Genomic DNA, 10,122 nt, shown 5'->3' with positions numbered 1-10,122 from the left:
TTTATAAATATATAACAATATATATGTTATATGAATCTTTCATACAGTTTTTTCCAAAAAAAAAAAACATTGCCATATTATACATAGAGTTGTAGTGTATATATCAGATATACTAAATCAATAGCACAACTCCTTTATCTTAATATATATATCCTTTTTCGAGCGTTAAAAAACATTTACTAAGATTGCTTTATCTACTGAAATTATTTAGTTATGTTTCAACTATTCTCTTCTTAAAAAAAATTCCGGGCAATGAAGACTTGTGAGTGCGGGTGTGCTAGGAAAAAGCGCTAGAAATTATGCAAGTCAATGTTTTTTTTCTAGAAGTACAATGCAGATGTACAAACTTAGTACAAGTCACAAAAAACACATACATATAACGTATGTCCTTTATAAATGTCATGTCTGCGTCACCAGCGCAACTAATAGTTTAGCTTCGATTTATATTATTGAACTGATTATTGTCGTAGGCTATCTACTTCATTAAGTATGATTAAATATTTTAACGATTGAACTTAACAAATAGCTCAAACTATACCATGTAAGCAATTTAGTAATAAAACGATTTTCTTACTAAATGTATTGTCTTTAAAGAAAGAGACAAATTTAAGAATCCGTTTCAAAAAATCCTTGTCCTGTGCATGTCATAGTGTCATGGACGACAAATAAATAGAACAGATCCTGAAAAACAACAAGATCAGTGAGTCCAGTGCTTAGAAACTCAATAAAAAATACCACCTCCCATTCTCTCCTTGGTCTGACATGAGTCACTCACTGGGTCATCCACCCAGCAGCGGTGCTAGTGCAAACTGCACCATTTGTGTACAGCGAGAATGGGATGCATCAGGAAGCAGAAAGCTGCGCCGTCCAATGCCACATGCCGACCTGTGTCTAGGTTCTTTACCAGAGCAGATGTTCCGCAACATGGTGACATGTACTCTATATTGCTCCTCCACCTAGCTGCAAGCCTGCAACAAGTGTGAGAAGCTTCCATGTAGGAGTAGACAGCTAGAGGAGCATAGGGTTCACAGCATTCACCTGCTAGAAGGATGGCTGCAATCAACCACTTTGCATCCTGCACCCATGAGACAGAGTTTCAGCACTGTGTTCATCCTCGTTGTGTGGATGGCATGGAAGGGGCGGAATTCGCGAGTCTTCTCTGTTTTTCGCCTGTGACAGGACGCCAATCATCTACGTCTCAAGAACTTTTATTCTCCGAGAGACGCGGGAAATTAAGTTGGAGCTGAAAACTTACATTTCCACATTTAAACCTGTAATTTCTCTACTGTTGTCTGGGGAGTAAAATGCACGAGTCTTCAAAAGTTCCTCAAATCTTTTGCGTGTTGCCAAAAAAAAAGAAAAGAAAATTTTCAATTAAATGTACAAATAATATAGATTCAGTAGTGTGAAAATATTATTACATGCAGTTAATAATCCACTTATACAGATATTTCATGAACTAGGAAGGTAGCCCGCACGATGTGCGGGCATTTATATTGTTGAAAGATGAGATTATAGTAATTTTAGAAATTGTCTTATAGGTATCGAACAATATCCTTTGGAAATTGATTTGGGGGTTCTATTTTCTTAACGTATCTCAAAAAGCATTCATCGACTCTTGAATAGAAGATGGATCAACTAAATATTAAACTACCGCTAGCTTAATTATGAAGCATATCACTTGTATACATACCATTCAAATATGGCTACAAGCGAAAATTGCGAGATCAAGGAACACAAAATGAATGATCTTATGAAGGCATATGACAAATAAATTAAGGATAAATTAAAAGTTGGATTTCCTCCATCTATACAAGTTCTCCATAGTTCTGAAGAACTTTAAAAGGTTTTGGTGCATACAAAATACCTACACCATTGCTTTGCTTGGTATTGCAAAATATCAACATTGTTTGAAGCTAATTTCTTTAGTTTTGGCAAGTTTGGTTATTTTCTTGAAATAATATTTGTTTAAAATAATACCATAATTATATAAATTTAATTAGTATGGTAGTTTACTTATACATTTTGAATTGTTTTGTAGTAAAGTTTTTCTATCATGTAGTCTGGTTATATCAAAAATATAGTTTTGTTCAATAAATTGAATATTATTTACATCACCAGAATTAATAAAAATTTATGAAACCATCCATGACTACTTAATTTTTTTTGGTTTTCTTATTTGTTTATTTTAAATTCAAATAATCACATATTCTCCTTCTAACTGGTATGTTTGTCATTATTCATAATAAAAAAAATTCCTTGTACAACTAACACATCGATGTGGTCACTCAATCACATATAAATGTAAAATATTTTGTCATTATTCTTGGACCGCTCATTCCTCGGTGGTATCCTCCACTCATCTATCATCTTGTCATAGTCGCATACACCATATTTTGTCTAATTTTTTAGTTTACATATGGAGCGACACCACGTTCCTCCTCCCTCATGCATGGAACACAGTGTCCAAAATGTTTTTTTCCAAAGCAAGTTCTTAATTAACCTGTGTAATTTATTAGAAAATTACATGTGTAATATATGTGTATGTGACACATGGTAATTCCAAAGCAGTGCTTGATTCTTCTTCTTTCTACATTGCATCTTCGCAATTTATTTTCATGTTATTAAAAAAACCAATCACTTTAGCAAAGCAGTAGCGCTACAACATCATGATCACCTTAGCTACCTTAGGTATACGATGCTTCGTCATACGTGTAGAAGGTAAAGATATCACATGTGTTGTATAGAGAGACAAAGAGGACTTCCAAGGCTTTGTTTTTTTTAACAAAAGATAGATCTCATGGTCTAAATAATATATCCACCGGTTTAACTAAAAATCAACAAACAAATATTTTTATTAGGAAATAATCTAAGATAATATCATATAATGGTGTAAACTATATTTTTAAATGAGTAAAATACATGGCCGGTCCCTAAACTTGTGTGGTGGTGTCACTTAGGTCGGTAAACTTGAAAATTGCACGTTTAGGTCCGTAAACTTGGTTTAATGTACCACCCCGGTCCAATCGTCCTTTGACTGCATTTGACCACCAACATGGCATGCCAAGTAGGCAACACGTTTGCTCTCAGCACCCTCCACATCACAACACGTCGCATATATCTCCTTGTAGCTATATAGTGACACCAGAATCCAAAAAAAAAATCCTCAAATCGTTCTTCTCTCTCATTCTTCTCCTTGCATGTATAGAGAATGTGATCCCGATTAGCAATTGCCATTGCTCTGTGCTCCAAAATGACCTTATCCTTGGGCAACGAGCAATTGATCAACAACACCTTCTGACGACTTCAAGACGAGGACGAGCTTACATAATCCATGGGGATGCCTAGCATGCAAGCCACAGTGCGCCGCCTACCGCCGCTAATCAGGCCGCACTGTTCCTCCGCTAACCCCGCTGCACTACGCTGCCTCCTGCCGCTAATCTCACCGTCGAGGCTGCTACCGCTCGGCTTCCTTCCGCTAACCTCACCGTCGAAACCCTAGCCAATTTAGGGATATTTTGGGGGGGGGGGGGGGTTGGGTTGAAATGCACAGGTCAGGGCAAGTTATGTGCGAAGGTATATATGGAGGGGGCTGAGCACAAAAGTGTTGCCTACGTGGCATGCCACATTAGTGGTCAAACATGGTCAAAGGACGATTGGACCGGGGGTGGTGCATTAAACCAACTTCACGGATCTAAATGTGCAATTTTTAAGTTCACGGACCTAAGTGACACCACACCAAAAGTTTACCACAAGTTTAAGTACCGGCCATGTAGTTCACTCTTTTTAAATATTGTAGATCTAGTTTATTTACATCTGTTAAGACTTATATGCTGATATTCAATGTTTATAAAGCAGCTGTTATTTATAGTGTCTCAACTAAATACATAGAAAAATGGAAAGGGAAAAAGAGGAAGGTTACATACCTCCTGAGTGGAAGGAAAGGTGGAACCGCAGTTTAATCTAATGGCTCATAATATTGGACCCATCAATTTAAGTGGAAATTAAGGATATATGTTTTGCTTTTTTCTCAAATTTTATAGGATTTGGCAACTTGAGAGTGTTTTGAGGAAGTTTAATGGACATACGTCGTATGATTTGCTTGAGACACTTATATAAGGATAATATTAACCGAAGAACATCTACCATGTTTTCTCCCTAAATTGTTTTTGTCAGCTTTGCTTTTATAATTTTGTAACCTAATAGTTAGCTTTATACTATATCGTAGTTAAGTAATACATAGAAGCAATTATTTATAATGTTATTCATCAACTGTAAAGAATGGTAGGCATTTTTAATAGGATATAGGTTATTGTTTTCTATTAACTAGCCGCCAACCACGTCGATTCGCGTATTGCACATGTAGGTGGCCGGTTCGGGAGTTTCGCAACATTCATTTGCTCGTTCTCGACGACATGAGGCGGCTAGCTGTTGTACGATGCTGATTGCACGGTGAATGTGGTCATGGATATAACACTCAATCGACCACCTCTGCCTCCAGGGACAGATGCAACCTCCTTGAGCGAGAGCCGAGAGATCGTGAAACCTGGAGGCAGAAGTCTCGGTTCGTTCTCAGAAGTCTATGGTAACAGCCATTGAAAATAATCAACTTTAGAAACAAAATATTTTCCCGTTTCAGAAATTTGAAAACTCAAGTTCCACCATATTTGAAAAACGTGTACCAACCTAATGATATCACAAGCATAACACTAACCACGTATATTGCTAGTACAAACTGAATGTTAATTCTAAACTCAAATGTTGAATCTCCTAAAAACAAGGGAGCCCTATATTTTTTGGACGGACAAGGTAGTATTTATTGCTCAAATCAGTAATATATGAAGGTACCAAATGCAAGACAAGGAAGGTCGTCGACTTGGTATTAAGATTACGTACATGTGCAACGGCGAGCGGAGGGCGCCCGACGGTGTGTGTAGGTACACACGGATGGGTGGCTAGGAGCTTTCCAGGCCAGGGGGAGCTCCGGGAGAATGAGGGAATACCAAGTCGACGACTCCTCATCCTCGCGACTGAGTCCAGGAGGACGAGGGGTCGTCGACTTGGTATTTATAGCCCTGTACGTAAAAAAACTTTGTATTAAGATTAAGATCAAGATCAAGATAAAGTTGTTTCATAGTTCTTTTCTCCTGAAGATGAAGATCAAGTTTTTTTTACGCAAAACGTGGTGATATTAATGTATGATTGATTGAGTTTTAATTATTACGAACTTGAAAAATAGATTAATATAATATTATAGAACAGCTTTCATATAGAAAGTTTTCGCACGAAACGCACCGTTTAGCAGTTTGAAAAGCGTGCCATGAAAATCTTTATCTTCATCCAGCGCATAAACATTCAGTGATGGAAGATAAAACAATTTGGTTATAAAATTAGACGAGTAGTATCATCAATCAATAACTCCCCTACCCGTTGCAATTTTCTCCTTTTTTTGAATTTTTTTCGGCTCCTCGGGGAGGTTTAGCGTGATTTGCAATTTTGCAAAAATCTCTTCGCGTTTGCACGAAATATTACAAATGTTCTTAAACGACTGATACTCCGTTGTCACTTATCCAGAAAACACCTTGTCTTTCAGTGAAATACAATGGTAAGAAGAGAAAATTGCATTTGTAGGGGTAACGCTGTAAAAAAAAACACAGGCGTTGTTCTGAAAAATGTCCTAATCTAACCCAAACCCTACCCCATTCCCTCCCCGTCTCCATCACCTCAGCGCCGCCGCCTGCCCGGCCCGCCCCCCCTCCCCCGCGTCCGCCGTCCAGCATCCACCGTCCCCCCATCGCCGCCCGCCATTCCCCCATAGCCGCTGCCGCCACCTTCTTCCCTCCTCCACCCCACCGGGCGCCGCCGTCCTCGCCGACGAATTCGACCAACTGGTGGAAGGAGAGGGTCGTGAGCCATTCCCTCACCCTCCCGGAGCTCCCCCTGGAGTGTTCCTAGCCACCCATCCGCATGTACCTACACACGCCGTCGGGCGCCCTCCGCTCGCCGGTGCACATGGCCCCGTCCCTGCCCACCGTGCATGCGCCGCCGCTAGGAGCCATCTCCGCCTCCGGCCCGAGGAGGTGCTGTTGCTCGACACGGTTTGGAGCGGGGCCTACAGCCAGGAACAGGCTCGCCGCGGCTGAGTCTGTGGAGGGGAGACAATGTCGGAGGGGAAGCTGGAGAGCAGCCAAGGCGGCGGACGGTCTGATCGAACTCCACCCCGCTTGAGAGAGCGGTGGACAGTCTGGTCGCCACGGTGGTGGTGGAGTGCGAGATGTGCGGGAAGGCGGTGAGCATGGTGGCGACGGCCGGAGGACACAAGCGGCTGGTGGAGTTCGGCGTCATGACGCGCGTGGTGGCGGAGCTTGCCGCTGACCCAGCCAATGCGGCGGCGGGGGGCCAGGAGGGTCGCCGGTCGGGCAGAGCTGGACGCACTGTACATGACCACCTCACTACGACGACGCCCTAGGACGATGCACGTCGGTGTGCAGGGGGCGGGCAAGCCTCCACGGCTTCGACTTGATCCGGGGCTCCACATGCCGCTGAAGCTCACCGATTGTCGCAGCAGATGTAGTGGATGGAGGAGGTGGCCCAGAGCAGCCCATGGAAGCGGCACAAGCACAGAAGAGCAGGGGCCGATTTGGGTTCATCGCCGAGGCCTTGGGGGTCATGCTCAAGGTAAGTGTTGTTTTCTCCGAACCTATGAGAAGCCACTTAATATTCAGGATTGCTAAACTTTTGATTAATGGATCCATTAATCTGCAAAAGATGTTTGGCAAATGGAGTGGGGAATCAGAATTCGAAGTCATGCGGGTTCCTGGATAGTGCAGAACTGCACGTGCATGCCCTTAATTAAGACGCCGTCATGCTCTGAAATTTACTGAAACACCAAGCAGTCGGCAACACAGCTCTGAATTAGAGTCACGAAAGTTTCTCTGTTTTTCTCCCAGATTTGCCTAAAGCAACTTGCCAACTTCTAATATTGATTGCACATGTTGCTTGAATAAGGTTTATATGATGAAGAGATTTCTTTGCTCAAGTTTGATGGGGATCTCTTTTAGAGATATTTGATTTCTACAGTTTTAATACTTCCTCCGTTTCATATTATAAAACTTTCTAGCATTGCCCACATTCATATATATGTTAATTAATCTATACATATATGTGTGTCCAGATTCATTAACATCTATATGAATGTGGACAATGCTAGAAAGTCTTATAATATGAAACAGAGAAAGTAGCATTTTTTTCTTCATTACAGTTGTATTGGGTTGTGTTGGAATTAATGGATGGGCTAAGGCCCACTCAAAGATTAATTCTTTGGAAAATCACAAAAGCCCACCTCATGAGATGGCATGTATGTGGAGTTTAGTACCACCTTGCTTAGTCTAGGAGAGGGAGACCTCCTTAAAAGGGAGGATGCCCTCCTAGCCACTTGAAGCATGTGTGGTGGAGAGAAGAGGGGGAACACACGCGTGCTCGCTCGCCTGGCCTGGCGTACGGTGCGCGTGCACGACGTATGCGTCGAATAGTCCGCAAAATTGGCTCCTCACCCTTGCGTAGATGCAGTCTCCTTTTGCAATTTTGTTTTGCTGCGGGAAATTCGGATTTGTTTTGTTTTGGAAACATTCCGAAAAATCCAGTGCGTGAAAACGGCGTGGAGTCCGTATAAGTTATGCGCGACTTATCCGGTTCGGTTACGCGGAGTGGAGATCGTGCGGGCGCCTTGACCAAGCGACCTACCTCTATATAAACCAAGCCGCGGCCTTCACGCAACACACGCGAAATCAATCTAGAGTTTACCTCCTACTCTGTGTTGCGCCGTCGCTCGTAGACTACTCCATCCTGCTCGCCGGCGTGCACCAGCGATCGGGAGAGCAAGTCTCCGGAACCTCTGCCTTCGACGTCCTGCACCGGGAGAAGGCGGCAATAAGGTTTTTGGGAAGCGCTTCGCGCGACAGATCCCTGTTCGTCAGCGACGGCTCGCCTTCCTCTCCGCTCGCGTGCTGCGCGCCTTCGTCGACGTCCGCAACCGCGAGTAGTTCCTGCTGAGGAACCGGTCTTTCCGCCACCTCGGTACGTGTTTGACATGTTGCGCATATTTGATCTGTTTATGTTTTACTGCTTAGTTTGCATGTGTAGATCTAATGATGCGTTCATGCTAGTTTACATCTACAATGTCATGGTTTATTTATGGAATAAATTAAATCATTATGTGCTTATAATTTCAACAGGTTCTAGAATTAGCAGTGATGCATTACAGGCACAGTTTACCCTCTATATTTGTTTGAACCGATGTGTTTTCTGTGAAACTAATTATATTGGGCCTTAGGTGAGGACCATCGTTTTAACTACTATGCAAATAACCCCAACTACATGTTTTTGACATCCTTAATGATGGGAATAATAGAGCCCTTGTACTGATTTTATAAGCCGTAGTGCTTGTTTCAAACTGCAGATTTAACTACGACTCACTATTCTTTGCATATTATGATCGGTAATAGAGTACTCTCACTTTTACCCAACTAAATTGAAGTAATATTTATGTTATATTTATGTTTCTTCCATCTGCTGGTGGTGTCCATATTATTGTTGTTCCAGATTGTGTCAATGAATAATATGGTGACTTTTAATCATCGCATGATTCAAAACCTGAATTTATCTCATGTGTTAATTAAATGGAGAAGGGAACTAATCTGCTTCACTTCCTGGTTCTCGCTGTGTGATCTACTGAATCTTCTTGCATTTTAGTTTGCATCAAGTTCCTTTCGACAAGATTCCATGCCGCGCGGCAAATAATATATGCAGCTGATTTTTGCTGAGATTGCTTTCTTCTCTTCTCTAGCACTTACTGTCACCTTTTTCTTCAGATATTTACATGGGAACAAACTTACGGAAGTCATACTGCCGGAGCTTGGGAATATGAGTAAATTTAAAATTATGTTATTCCCACTTGTTGGCAAAACGAACCGCAACGTGTTCTGTATTTCTGTTAATTTATTATACAACATTTTTCTGTACCGTACACCCCCATATACTTTCATTATATGCATATTACTAACTCTATGTACATATTAGCGTGCGCGGCGTTACGCCGCCCTTATATTTCTAGTAGTACTAGTGTTTTACTAAGGCTGATTCTGAAGGAAAGCAGAGAGCAAGTCTACAACAGAGGGCTAAGGGTCATCCATATATATCACTTTCCATTGACACCTTGCACTTGGTAAGGCTGTGCTCTTTTCCTCCGTTCGGAGAGAAAGTTCATTAGTTCGGAGAGAGGTTTTTAACGCACGCCAAACGAGAAAGCTCATTAGTCCCACACGTCATTCGCACATCGCTTAGTTTAGTGCAAACTGCAGGGGAGATGAGCTTGTATCTTCATTCTGTGAAATGAGAGTGAGATGTATCAGGGAGCAAATCAAAGGATTGCTGATGCTATGGTGTAGGCCAGTGTGATCCTAGGTAGAACCAGAGAACTACCGAGGGCGAAGATGACCAATGGGTTGGACAATTTCATTGTTCTGCGCATAAGAATTCGAGCAGAATTGTCTACGAGAAGATCACTTTGTCAATCAAGCAAAGACCACCAGAATATTCCATGAATAATGATAATCCCTCAATCCTGAAGTAGTAGGCATGTCAATCTTCTTTTGCTTGGCTCAGTTATATCTGTTCGTTTCCAGTGAACGGTTGTTTCTTTGAACCACAGTTATATCACTGCATGATTCATCTAATACATGAAATTTTGCCACTTGACATGAATTCAGTTCCTGGGCATCTTCATTCTGAGAAATGAGAGTGAGATGCATCAGGGAGCAAATCAAAGGATTGTTGATGCTATGCGTAGGCCAGTGTGATCCTAGATAGCACCAGGGAACTACAGAGGGCGAAGATGACCAATGGGTTGGACAATTTTATTTTTGTGCGCATAAGAATTCGAGCAGAATTGTCTACGAGTATATCACTCAATCAAGCAAAGACCACCAGAATATTCCATGAATAATGATAATCCCTCAATCCTGAAGTAGTAGGCATGTCAGTCTTCTTTTGCTTGCCTCAGTTATATCAGTTCGTTTCCAGTGAACGGCTGTTTCTTTGAGCCACGGTTATATCACTGTATGA

The 10,122-nt window shown here is 41.8% G+C and overlaps 1 pseudogene; it reads left to right on the top strand.

The window, feature by feature from the left end:
- The first annotated feature begins 4,464 nt into the window (after window positions 1-4,464).
- Window positions 4,465-9,587, top strand: LOC127756286 (uncharacterized; annotated as a pseudogene).
- The last annotated feature ends 535 nt before the right edge of the window (window positions 9,588-10,122 follow it).

Source organism: Oryza glaberrima, chromosome 12 (genome assembly GCF_000147395.1).
Source record: "Oryza glaberrima chromosome 12, OglaRS2, whole genome shotgun sequence".
NCBI lineage: Eukaryota > Viridiplantae > Streptophyta > Magnoliopsida > Poales > Poaceae > Oryza > Oryza glaberrima.
The sequence above is the reverse complement of the archived record's forward strand: the minus strand, read 5'-3'. Positions and strand labels throughout refer to the sequence as shown.